Genomic DNA, 13,465 nt, shown 5'->3' on the forward strand with positions numbered 1-13,465 from the left:
CGCTATCCCAGAAGCCAACTTGCCCCCGTTTCCCCCGCTTTGACCTATTAAAATGCCGAAGCTGGGAAATTCCTAGAATTCCGTGGGCTTTCTGCTACTTGTGGCGAGTCTGGCAGAGAACCGTAATCAAAAGGGGGGTGGCGTGAAAACACACCGCTCCTCAATGCGCCTGTCACAAAAATGTAAAGTGCTGCTTTCCATTTTTTTTTCCCCGACCAGAGCTTTGCAAATGCATTCTGTGGACCACTGTTCCCAGAATCTACCAGCCAACATGGCTTGGTGTTGTTGCATCTTAAGTCGTTCCGATTTAGCAAGTTGATCCTATCATGGAGTTTCATGGTAAGGTTTGTTGCAAGGTGCAACATCATCATCATCCTCTGAGGCAGGAAGTGTGACTTGCCTAGGTCACCCAGCGGGTTGGCAAGCCGAGCTGGGATTCAAACCCTGGCCTTCAGCATCACAGTCCAACGCCAGACCACCAACTACAAAGCGACCCCATGAATTTAAGGTTCTTAGGCAAGACTACTCAGAGATGGTACTGTGGGCCCTTGGTATTCGCTGGGGTGTGTTGCAGGACCCCCTGTGGATAACAAAATCCGGGATGATCCAAGTCTCATTAAAATAATGGCACACCAAAATTGGTGTCCCTATATAAAATGGAAAAATCAAAGGCTGTTACAGATTGCCAAAATAAAGCTGCTTCGGTCTTTGGAGGTATGCATTTAAATGATGCGGGGGTCCGAAGAGTCCGGAGGTTGCGCCAAAGCCACACTCCATTTCAAGCACCGGAGTGCAGCTTTGGTGGCAGCTTCTGAGATTCTAGGGTGCATGCTTCATTAAAACAGCAGACCCCAAAAGACCCCAAGCAGCTTTATTTTGGCAGTCTGTAACAGGCCAAGTTTGCTATTTGGAATTTATACTTTTTTTGGTAATTTCAAGCCATGGATGCTCAAATCTGTGATAAAAAAATCCATGGGATCAGAGGGATGGCTGTACTTTAATTTGTTTTTTGACTTTTGTATTAGGCATGTGTTGCTGCATTTTGTTTTTACCTTGTACTGTCAGCTCCCTTGGGTTTCATAGTGGACAGAGAGGCAGGATATAGTTAAAATGAAGTAATTAATTCATCGTTCCAAGCAAACAAACAAACAGCCACTGTCAGCTTGAAGAACCAAAGCATCCCACATTCTCTGAAGATGCCAACCACAGATGCTGGCAAAACATCAGAAACAAACTCTTCTGAACGTGGCCACAGAGCCCGAAAACCACAATGAAACTACCCACATTCAGTTGCAGCCCAACTGGTTTATCAGTCTTACTTATCTGGTCTTCTGGGAATAAAAGCTGAAAAGGCAAGAAAGGTTTTGGATGCAGAACAGAGGTGACAACTCTTGGCTCACAGCTAAAACACGTACCTCGCGACCATCTTGCCCCACAGTATCGGCCCTCTGACCACCGTCCGAATATTATATCCAGCCGTCTGAAAAAGAAAGAAAGGCTCTTTTATGACAAGGAAAAATAAAACATCGCCAAGAGATGACTGAATGAACAACCCAGAGAGAAAGAAAAAACGTGACATTACTGAGAGTAACAAGTACAGCGGGTCCTTGGGTATCCGCCGGGGTTTGGTTCCAGTGCCCCTGTGGATCCAAAATCCGAAGTCCATTAATATAAGGCGGAGCAAAAAGTATCCCTTATATCAAATGGAAAATCAAGGTTTAGTGCTATTTGGAATTAACTTGTTTGGAATAATTTCAAGCGCGGAATTGCTTGAGTCTGTGCACTCGAAGCATTGGGGAGAGCTTAATAAAAACCAGCTCTCAGATGCAGTTTGGGTTCCAGTTTTAGTTTCCACAATGTGTAAGGCAGACGGAAATTGGAACGGTCTCTCGATGCTATGCTGACCGTGTCCCACCTGTGAACTTCTCCGAGACGGAAAGAGGGGAGAGACCTGTCTGGTTACTGTAATACTCAGTATAAATCTAGAAATCCTAATAAAAAACTGACCCCAAAATTGTGTCGAAGTATCCGGGGTCGACAGAAGTATTGGTCATAAACTCTTACATACAAGGAACCATCCTAGTTAAAAGCCAAGATATAAATCGTCTGGAAGCACTGACTCGCCTAAACTCCTTTAGTACAGTGGTCCCCAACTGTGGGGATTCTGGGAGCTGGAGTCCAAAATCCCTTAAAGAGCATAGTTTTGGGACCACTACTTTAGCATCCAGGCGGAATCTTGGGCATCGTTGTCCCTTTCCATGTCTTCCTCCTTTCGATCCGCTACGTTTTACCCTCGACTTATGCCCGCCATCTCAAAATCCATCATTTGTCCCAAAACACGGTCTTTGACTGAGAGATGAGGTCGATTCTAGTCGCATACACACAGTAGTCCACAAAAAGCGATTCACCCTTTAAGAACCTGGCTACTACCGCTCGCTGGTGTGGATTTTGGCACTGCCGCTGCTTCCAAGTAAGACGCTCGGTTAATTCTTTTGTAATTTGTACAGTGGTGGCTCTTTGGTTTCCAACTTCATTGTAAGTCGCCAAAAAGTCCATGACAGGATATAAATCAAATTCAAATTTAAATTAAATGAGAAAGAAAGAAAGAAAGAAAGAGGAATAAGCAATAGTAATTTCAAGGCGTTTGCCCCTTTCTGACAAAGGGAGAATTCCATTGCTGATTCCAATTCAGCAAATAAAAACCAGCACGTTTTCAGAGAGAGGAGACGCCTTTACTACCTGGTGTAACTACCTGGTGTAAAATGTAATTTTCAATGCTCTAGACCTTCCCATATTCTTAGCAAGGCTTCGCACAGGACAGAGATAAAGATACCAACTCTTTGGCTTACTATGGAGACACCCAGACAAACAGCTCTCTCCTACTTACCTTATTTTGAGCTTGATCTTATTCACCACGTCGTCAATATTGGCCAAAGACTGTAAGACAAAAGCAGGTCATGGAGAGGAGAAAAGATCCATCGCTTAGTTCCACGGCCTTTCAACCTCTGGATGCTATGGGATTCAACTCCCAGAATCCCGGACCAAGTTGATGGAAACCTTTCCAAAACCAATGCGGAAACAATCCAGTCTGAGACCGCTTTACCTGCCCTGGTTCAGTGCTAAGAAATCGTGGAATTAATATTTATTGTGGCACCGGACCTCTCTGACAGAGAAGGCTGAATGTCTCACCAAACACAGCTCCCAGGATACCTTGGGTTGACCACGGTTCTTAAGCGGGTCAAACTGGATTATTCTGCAGTGTGGTTTGGGATAAGTAATATATATAAATTATATGCTATATATAATATAAAAGCCAAAACATATTAATCACGGAATAACACCAAAGTCTTCAACAGTCCGCCATGTGACGGAAAGCTATCCTTTACTCTTTAATCGGGGAACATCTTCGTAAAAAGACAGCAGAAGAGATCTCTCAGAGACTATACTCTGGAGTCTGGAGACAGATTCGATCCCTCACTCCTCCATGGAAACCTACTGGGTGACTTTGGGCCAAGTCCACACTCTCTGGTCTCCAAGCAAAGGCAAACGGCCTCCGGACAAATCTTAGCCAAGAAACACCACAACAATATGCATCTGAGGAAGTAGACTTAAGCCAGGAAGCTCACGCTGCCGATTTTCTCTTAGTTAGTCTCAAAGATGCTACAAGATCACTCTTCCATAATCAATATCTTCTCCCCGCCGTGATTTTTTGCAATGCTTTTTAAATGTCAAAATAAAACAATCTTTGGTTGTTGTCGATTTGTTCCTTTCCTCTAGCCACCCGGAGTCCCATTTCCAAGAGGAACGACAACGTTAAATCTAATGCAGTCCCATTGCAGGAGAAGGCGGGATGTCATTTTTGTAATCAATCAAGCATCATCAACAATATGTACATATTGACTGGTTTGTCTGGATGGTCCCTCGTCCAACTCTATAATGCTATGATTTTAAATCATAAACACACAACCAAGAGTCCAGATGCTTGCCAGATACAACACCACATACACCCATATTGCTGGCTGGGAATGATGAGAGGGGTATCCAAATAACTATCTATCGCATCTAACCAGCCTATCTATAGGGCCATCATTGCGCCGTTTACTATAATCTACTGCAAGTGTTTTAGTTGATTTGGGAAAAAAGGAAGAAAACACAACGTTTCTACGTTTCTCAAATGCCCATTAAATCAAGCCACGCAATGGGAATGGTGACCCTAACGGACAAGGAAGGCAAAGCCAAGCAGAAGCAATCCTCGGAGGTGTTAAATCCGACTTGTCTCCTTTTAAAGACTTTACCATGTTTTCTCAACCATTACACCTGCACGAAACTACTCAGTCCTCCTCATCCCTGTTTTATCCTCACAAGCCCCTGCGAGGCTGGTTGAATCCCAATTTTTGTGTGTGATGGAATAAATCAAGTGAAATCCAAAGTTGGCCAGGAGCAATTTAGGGAGCAGGATTTTAGCCTGGAAGAGAAGGTTAAGATATGATATGATAGTCTGTTAAGTATTTGAAGGGATGTCATATTGAAGAGGGACAAGTTGTTTTCTGATGCTCAAGACTACTATATGGAGATGGCAGCAAGCTTGTTTCTGAGGCGCCAGAGACTAATTAGGGGAGATGCAGCAAGCTTGTTTTTCTGATTTCCAGAGACCTAATATATGAGAGCAGCAAGCTTGTTTTCTGATGCTCCAGAGACTAATATATGGAGATGCAGCAAGCTTGTTTTCTGATGCGCAGAGATCTATATGGAGATGGAGCAAGCTTGTTTTCTGATGCTCCAGACTAAATATGGAGATGCACAAGCTTGTTTTCTGATGTTCCAGAGTCTACTATATGGAGACAGCAAGCGTTGTCTGATGCTCCAGAGACTAATAGTTGAGATGCAGCAAGCTTGTTTTTCTGATCTCCAGAGAACTACATATGGAGATGGAGCAAGCTTGTGTTTCTGATGCTCCAGAGACAAATTATGGAGAGGCAGCAAGCTTGGTTTTTCTGATGCTCCAAGACTAATAGATGGAGATGCAGCAAGTTTGTTTTTCGATTGCTCCAGAGACTACTATATGGAGATGCAGCAAGCCTTGTTTTCTGGATGCTCCAGAGACTAATAAGGGAGATGCAGCAACTGTGTTTCTGATGCCCAGAGACTACTATATGGAGATGGAGCAAGCTTTTTTGATGCTCCAGAGACTAATATGGAGATGGAGCAAGCTTGTTTTCTGATGTCTCCGAACTAACATAGGGAGATGCAGCACGTTGTCTGATGCTCCAGAGACTATATATGGAGATGCAGCAAGCTTGTTTTCTGATGCTCCAGAGACTAATGTAGTGGAGATGCAGCAAGCTTGTTTTCTGATGCCCAAGACTAATATATGGAGATGCAGCAAGCTTGTTTTTCTGATGCCCAGAGAACTAATATATGGAGATGCAGCAAGTTGTTTTCTGATGCTCCAAGACTAAATAATGGAGATGCAGCAACTTGTTTCTGATGCTCCAGAGACTATATAGGGAGATCAGCAAGCTTGTTTTCTGATGCTCCAGAGACGACTATAGGGAGATGGCAGCAAGCTTGTTTTCGGATGCCGCATAGACTAATATATGGAGATGCAGCAAGCTTGTGTTTTCTGATGTCCAGAGACTACTAGATGGAGATGGAGCAAGCTTGTTTGCTGATCTCCAGTACTAATATATGGAGTATGCAGGCAAGCGTGTTTTCTGATGTCCAGAGAACTACTAATATGGAGATGGAGGCAAGCTTGGTTCTGAGGCTGCAGGACTAAAATGGAGATGGAGCAAGCTTGTTTTTCTGATGTTCAGTGACTAATATATGGAGAATGGAGAAGCTTGTTTTCTGATGCTCCAGAGACGAATATATGAGATGGGCAAAGCTTGTTTTTTGATGCTCAGAACTAATATATGGAGATGGGCAAGCTTGTTTTCTGATGCTCCAAGACTATATATGGAGATGCAGCAAGCTTGTTTGCTGAATGCTCAGAGACTACTATATGGAGATTGGGCAATTGTTTGCTGAGGCTCCAGAGGACTTATTGAAGATGAGCAAGCTTGGTTTTCTGATGCTCAGAGACTACTATATGGAGATGGGGCAGCTTGTTTTTGATGCTCCGAGACTACTATATGGAGATGAGCAAAGTTGTTTTCTGATGCTCCAGAGATATAATGGAGATGGAGCAGCTTTTTCTGATGCTCCAGAGAGGCTAATATATGGAGATGCAGCAGCTTGTTTTCTGATTCTCCAGTGACAATATAGGAGATGGCACAAGCTTGTTTTCTGATGCTCCAGGAGACTAATATATGGAGATGCAGCAAGTTGTTTTTCTGATGCGAGAGATAATATAGGGAGATCATCAAGTTGTTTTTGATGCTTAGAGACAACATATGGAATGCGCAAGCTTGTTTATGATGTATCCAGAGACTAGACCCATGGAGCAATGGATGCAAACGACAGGAAAAGAGATTCCAACTCAAACATTAGGAAGAATTCTGAGAGTAACATGTTGTGATAGTGGAAAGTGAGTGAAGTCTCCGTCTGTGGGAGGTCTTTAAACAAGGCAGGGATTGCATTTGGGTGCTTCGATTGAGAGTTCCGGCATGGCAAATAGGGTTGGATGGGATGGTCTTGGGGTCCCTTCAAAACCGATGATTCATACCCAAGATACGGGGTTAAAACTCACACTCCGCTCCAGAAAGACGCACTTCTCGTCGTGAAAAAGCGCATGATGTACTCAGAGCGTTGAAAGTCGGCCCGGTCCAAGGGATCTTGGCTGGGGAAACCGTGGTTGAGAGGAAAAAGAATCAAACAGGTCAAAAAACCCTTAAGAAATAACCCAGTTCATCCCTTGCTGGGGTGATGGGTTGCAGAAATAATCATTTCGAGACTCTTTTGACTGCCCAGGCTTAGGGTAGGAGTCTGGAAACCCTAGCTTCTTGTAGCAAGATGCTCTCATTAACAGAGATGTCAATGTCTCCATAACTAAGTCCGAAGCCTCTGTACTGTGTCGTGATGGGAGTTGCAGTCAGAAGCAACCACCTACCAAGCAGACCCCCCCCCCCCCCTTGTAATTGGGCTGATAGCAAGGCTGCAGTCAGATGCGCACACACACACAACACACAACAAAACCTTCGCTGTTGTTAGGTGTGTCTTATGGGACTGCAGTCCCAATGTACCCTGTATTGCTGGTGATATGGGAATGGCAGGGCAGAATCACAACCCCAAACAAGCAAAAAACCCTTTCTCTCTATTAATAGCCCCAATCTCAAAGAGAAGCCACTCCAAATTAACAACGCCTCTTGTTGGGGATGATGGGGTTGCAATCAAAGCACACATTCTAACCAAGCAACCCCTCCCTTCGTTCCTATTAGTAACCAAAGCCATCCAAATTACTCAGAGTACAACATGTCTTGTTGGGGTGATGCATTTGCAGTCAGAACCCACAACCACCAAGGACCCCCCCCATGTTATGGTGGGGCTTATTGAGCTGCAGTCCATCATCCCTGTATTAGTAGTGTGAGTGATTGCAGTAGAAGACACACACATACACACCAACCACCCCCCATTTTCCTCTGAGTGATACCCCAACTTCAAAGAGAAGCTAGTTCCAATTAAGAACTGTATTGTGGGGATGATGGGAGTTGTATTCAGAAAGCACACACCCAAACACACACACACACAACCACGTTTTCCTAGTAATACCCACCCTCAAGTGAAGCCACTCCAAATTAAACCTTTATTGCGGGGGATTGATGGGAGTTGGCAGTCAGAATCACCACACACATCTCAAACAATCAAACCTTCCCCACTCTCCTCCTCTATTAATGTCCTAACCTCAAAGAAAAGTCTGGTGGGAGCTCAGTCTCCAGCATCCCGCGGTATGGCTGGGGATGATGGAGCTGCGTCCCAAAGCAACACATAGACACCGACCAACCAATATCCTCCACTTTCACCTCCTAGTAATAGCCACAACCCAAGGAAGCCACTCCAAGGTACAACCTGTATTGCAGGGAGCCTGCAAATCCCCACATCCCCTATATCGCGGGGATATGGGAGTTGTAGTCAAACCCAAACCCTTGCGTCGGACCTGCTCGATGGCCCAGCTGGACTCAGGGGCCAGCTGAGCTGCCTCCAGTGGCGTCCGCCAAGTCCAGCTCCTCGTCCTTCCATCGGTATTGACTATTTTCTTGAACTACTTTCCGGAACGGTCGCATCGGGGAATACTGGTAGGACCCTCCCTGAAAAGGAGAGAAACAGAAATCAGCCAATCAGCGTGGAGGAGCGGGGAAAGAGGCGTGTTGGGCAGCAGCGGAAGCCCAATGGAGGGCGGAGAAGAGAACAACAGCAGGCAACAGCTGACCAAGGAACAGGGATCAGTTCAGGGTCCAGAATCTCTTAAGGAACAGTTTGGGACCACTGTTTTCTCTCTCTATAGATAGATAGCTGATAGATAGACAGAGCAGATAGATAATAGACTTCTATCTAATCATCTGTGTTTATATATCCATATTATTTATGTATCAGTGGTCCCCATCCCTTTAAAGGATTTTGGACTTTCCCAGCTCCCAAAATCTTAGACTATTTGCCGACATGGCTGAGCTTTCTGGAGATGGAATTCCAAAAGCGCTTAAAGGGCAGAGTTTGGGGAACGCAGTTTTATGCACCCGCACACACACCCAAGTCTTGTATCTATATAATCTATGATCTATGTATATTATTATATCTATCGATCTATCAAGGGGTCCCCAACCGTGCTTCTTAGATTTTTGGACGCCAGCTCCCAGATCCCTGACGATTGGCAACGTGGCTGGGCTCTGGGAGATGAAGTCCAAAAGCTTCTTTAAGGCACAGTTTGGGGACGCAGCTTTTAATAATGCACCGCGCACACACACCCAAGCTATGTACTATCTAATCTATTACTATTTATATTATATCTATCTATCTACTATCATCAGGGGTCCCAAAACCGTCTCTTAAGGGATTTTGGACTCCAGCTCACCAGAATCCTGACTAGGGGCCAACGTGGCTGAGCTTCTGGGGAGATGAAGTCCAAACCCTTAGGGCACAGTTTGGGGACCATTTTTATGCACACTCGCACACCAACCCAACTATGTATCTAATATAATCTATTATCTATTTATATTATATCTATCTATCTATCTAGCAGTGGTCCCCAAAACCAGTGCTCTTTAAGGGATTTTGGACTCCAGCTCCCAGAATCCCTGAACTATTGGGCCACGTGGCGGAGGCTTCTGGGAGAATGAATCCAAAAGCTCTTAAAGGGCACCGTTTGGGACCAGTTTAATGGGGCACACGCAGCACACAATCCCAATCTATGTAGCTATCTATCTATTATCTAGTTATATATAGTCTAGAGCGTCTAGCTATCAGGGTCCCCAAACCGTGCTCGTTAAGGGATTTTGGACTCCAGCTCCAGAATCCCTGACTATTGGCCAACTTGGCTGAGGCTTCGGGGAGAATGATTCTAAATGTCTTCAGGCACAGTTCTGTGTTTATTACAGTATGTGTGTGTTTTTCCCCTTTAGTGAGTTTGTTTCATATTTTCTTTAACGGAAATGAAAGAAACATTATATATATATATATATATATATAACATTTTTGTAAGCTATGAGTGCACAGTGTAATGGAATTGCCGAAAGCACATGCGGAAGTTCTTGTCCAGCGTGGAGCTGGAATCTTCCGGGAATGAGGATAACCCCGAAGGTTGCTGAACCGCTCTTTCTCACCCACCGCAATACGTCTTTTTAAACTTTTCCGCCGGATGAAGATGGATGAAAACCTCGCTTCCTAGGAAAGTTATCCCGATGAACGTCATCCGTAGCTACCTCTCCCTCAGAGTGCATCTTCAAGCCTTAAAGGATCCTATGAGTACTGCACTTAATTTTCGTGGATGGGAAAGTAAACTTTTACTCAAACCTTTCCCTTCATCTTCGTTTAAAAAAACACGGAGCCGTCTGTAATTTCTGTGCCCTGGTTTTTTTCTTTCTTTCCGCAGGAATAAGGGAATCTTTCTTTTCGAAAGACAAAAACGTGGCTCGCTTTCCTAGAAGAAAAGGAACCTGGGACCACAGCCTTCGGATGAAAATAATCCTTCAATCGACTCTTTGTGCTGTGGAAAGCGTGTCGTTGAAGAACCTAACCCAACCCACCCCCTTTTGCACTTAAATCCCCAAAGCTATAATTTATTTTCACTCATCGCAGAAGCTCACTTATTATGCTAAAGTCTGTGGCGCAGATCTTTTCAGCTCGATCGAAAAATAGCTTTTACGCCAGCTTTGTTCTTTTAAAGAAGCCTTGGAAAAGAAACGAGTCTCGATCTGGAGCGTTGTTTTAAAAGAGTATTTTGTGTTAAACCGCAACGAATCCTTAGGTGACTGGTCGCACCAAGTTGTTTAACTACAGAAAGGGGTTTATTTTTGATTGTTCATTTCATTCGCAATCAAATTGCCTAATTCTTCACCATGGTTTAGTCGCTAGGCGTTGCTGTGTAGCTTTGCTTGTAACTTGTGGCAAGGATAAATCTGAACGTTTCCTTGGGGTCATTAGGAATTTCTTTTTTAAGTGACGCAACTTTGCGAACCTAACGCATAAGAGCCATTCACAGTTCTTGCGCCGTAAGCACTCTGAGCAACGGCAACGCCAATTTCGGCATCTCATTTAGATGTGGCTTTGCAACATCTATAGGAAATCGGAGAAAATTAATTAAGTCCTGTGTTATTAAAGTAAGGTTTTTGGACCAGTTCCTGCTATGGTTGAGCATGGTGCGTGTTGTAAACCGGTCGTCTGAATCGCCACAAGCACAAAAAGGATGTCCTTCACGTTTTGGAAGGAAGGCTTGTAGTCGTGCGCAGTCAGTTTGTATTCTTGATAGATTGGTGGTGTATCTTCATGTGTGAGTATAGGCTGAGAGCGAGCCACAAAATGTGAAATTTGGTCGTGAAAAAGATGTGTTAGAAGCAAATTTGTCCTGGCTCCATAGTGATATCTGCACTTGTAGCTAGTGAGTGGTGGATTTTAAGCCTCCCAAACTATTATGCGCTATGGAAGGATGTGGAAATCCAGTTGTCCGTCTAGAAAGGTGTTAGTCGACCAACATGGCTCAGTCTTGGACCGATTGCTACTCCCTCCATTGAATTTGTATTCTTCCCACATTCACTTCCATTTTTAGCTCGAAACCATTTATGCTGTCTGTCATAGCGGCCGTTCCTTAGTAGCAAATCCAAAGTTCGACGGCGAGGTTATTTATTGTACTGTATTTATTTTTATAGACTAAGCCAACAGTCAACAGAGAGTCCTGAGGATACCATAAAAGCAACACTATATTGGCAAGTAGCATGAATGGACTTTTTTAAAAGGAGAAAATCTTGTCTTCTAGAACAATTCTTGAATTGCTATGATGCCTTTCGAAGCACTTTGACCAAAGGAAAGGTTGCTTTTAAATGAGGACGATTTTAAATGTTGTTGAAAGACAGAGCAAGGGTGGTTTGCGTGGGAAATGGGGCTTAAGAGTGGGAGTCTTTGTGTCGGGCGCATCGTCGCTGCCTTTGCGATGCCAAAAAAAAGATGTTCCAAAAGAGGGTGATATTCACTACACACACCCAGAGAAGGATGCATCTTGCGTTCAAGCTTTTGTCTGCGACATGTAAGTTGTTCAGAGTGAAAACGCCGGTAGCGGACTTTGGTTGAGATACGTTTTTGTAAATGTGATTGATGGTTGAGAGGAGCTTCGCAACGTCTTGCGTGTGAGAACAGGATTGCTTTGCGGCAAAACGGCGAAATGGTTCTGAGTTGTTTATTGATGAAGATCAATAGTTCTTTTGCTCTTAAGGACGGAGAAGTTTGTAGAGACGCAGGTGCCAGGTACGCGAAGTGTGCTTCCGTTGGCTACTTCCTTCAACCGAAACTAATCTATACCGTGCAAACAAAGCCTTTTCGCTTCCAGCCTCAGGGTGCGACTGAATTATTCCAGGACTCAAAAAGTTTGGCGAGAGTTACCTGCTATAAGGATAAATGAGCAGTAACATGCTCAATAGGATACCCGTATGAAGGGAGCAAAGCGTTTAGGATCCCATACCTCACCCCAAGCGATCCCTTTGGCAGTCCGTTCCAAAACAAAAAGAAATGTGCGTCTGGTTTTCCGGCGCAAGCGGCATTTAGAGCCGACCCACACGCTTTTTGCCTCGCAGTTGCATATATGAAAAGACATGTCTTAAAAAGTGTACGCTGCTGTCTGGTTGAGAAGGGTTTTCATGGGGATGGGTTGAAATTTGTTGCCAGTGGGTAAAACATTCCTTTTTAAGGAGTGACTGTTAGATGTTAGAAACTACCAGGGAGCCATCGTTGCGTATCTAGCTGTCTGCGACGGAGAGAGTTAAGCGTCCCTTTGGGTGAGGAATGAAAGACTGACCTTTTAGCTTTGAATCTGGCAGCTCTTGGGATAGCTTATCGTTTTTTCTTTCGTTCTTTTTTCCCCTAATGTAGTAAGGGAAAATGAGAGAAAGTCACTTCACTGAATTCTTAGGGCTTGGAACATTTAGGTTGCTTCTGGAACAACTTAACCGCTGCTGCAGCTTAACCCCAAATCCTATTCCAGCGATATTCCAAATACAGAAATACAATTTGGCTAATGTTACCTTGCAGTGCGGGAAAAGCACATGTCCCCCCTTTTGAAAAACACACATAGCATTGGGTGCCTTCAGTGATGAAGAGGACAAATGCATGTCCTTCCAAAAATATTGGTGGGGAAGAGTATTTAGGGTGAAGTCAAAGGCTTTCGTGGCTGGTATCCATAGTTTTTTGTGGGTTTTTGGGGCTATGTGGCCATGCTCTAGAAGAGTTTATTCCTGACGTTTTTCGCCAGCATCTGTGCATACCCAGAAATGCGTTTGGTGCATTCAGAGATCTTTGAAGATGCCAGCCACAGATGCTGGCGAAACGTCAGGAATAAACACTTCTAGAACATGCCCACATGGCCCGAAAAACCCACAAGAAACTATTGGCACGGTGTTACTGCAGAGAGTATAGGCTATATATTTTTCTCTTAAAGGGTACATGAGCGCATTGTGCTTTAAGAAAATATTGTGGAGGGAACAAAAAGACAGGGATTCAGAAAAGCCAACACAACTAATAGATTGTGCGACACAGGTAAAAGCAAAAGGGAAGCTATTTGTATCCCTGACTCATAAAAAATGTACATGTCTGCACTGGCACTCCTCATAAAACCAAGTACATTTGTCCCTTCGTATTCGCTAGGGTTAGGGGCACAAGACCCGCGTGAATATGGAAAACCCACAAATAATAAAAATGCTGTGTTTTTACCTGAGAGGACACCTCTCTAGGAATCTCTTGGTCCTCCAATGCATCTGTGGCCAACGTCCGACAGACGCTGGCCATAGAACTGCGCTGGAGGAGCTACAAAGGCCTAGTAGAGTGCTCT

The 13,465-nt window shown here is 44.2% G+C and overlaps 1 protein-coding gene across 2 annotated transcripts in view; it reads right to left on the reverse strand.

Annotated features, from left to right (window-relative positions):
- VPS53 (VPS53 subunit of GARP complex) overlaps positions 1–13,465 on the reverse strand; it is a 42,849-nt gene that overhangs the window by 23,046 nt on the left and 6,338 nt on the right. The window contains exon 1 of one of the 2 annotated variants that reach the window (XM_042442650.1): positions 1,416–1,431. The exons of the other annotated variant lie outside the window; for it this stretch is intronic. The gene's annotated coding sequence lies outside the window, so the exon portion shown is untranslated. Of the gene's footprint in view, positions 1–1,415; positions 1,432–13,465 lie in introns of those variants that run through there. 2 annotated transcript variants of the gene reach the window in all.

This window comes from Sceloporus undulatus, chromosome 11, assembly GCF_019175285.1.
Source record: "Sceloporus undulatus isolate JIND9_A2432 ecotype Alabama chromosome 11, SceUnd_v1.1, whole genome shotgun sequence".
NCBI classification, from domain to species: Eukaryota; Metazoa; Chordata; class Lepidosauria; order Squamata; family Phrynosomatidae; genus Sceloporus; species Sceloporus undulatus.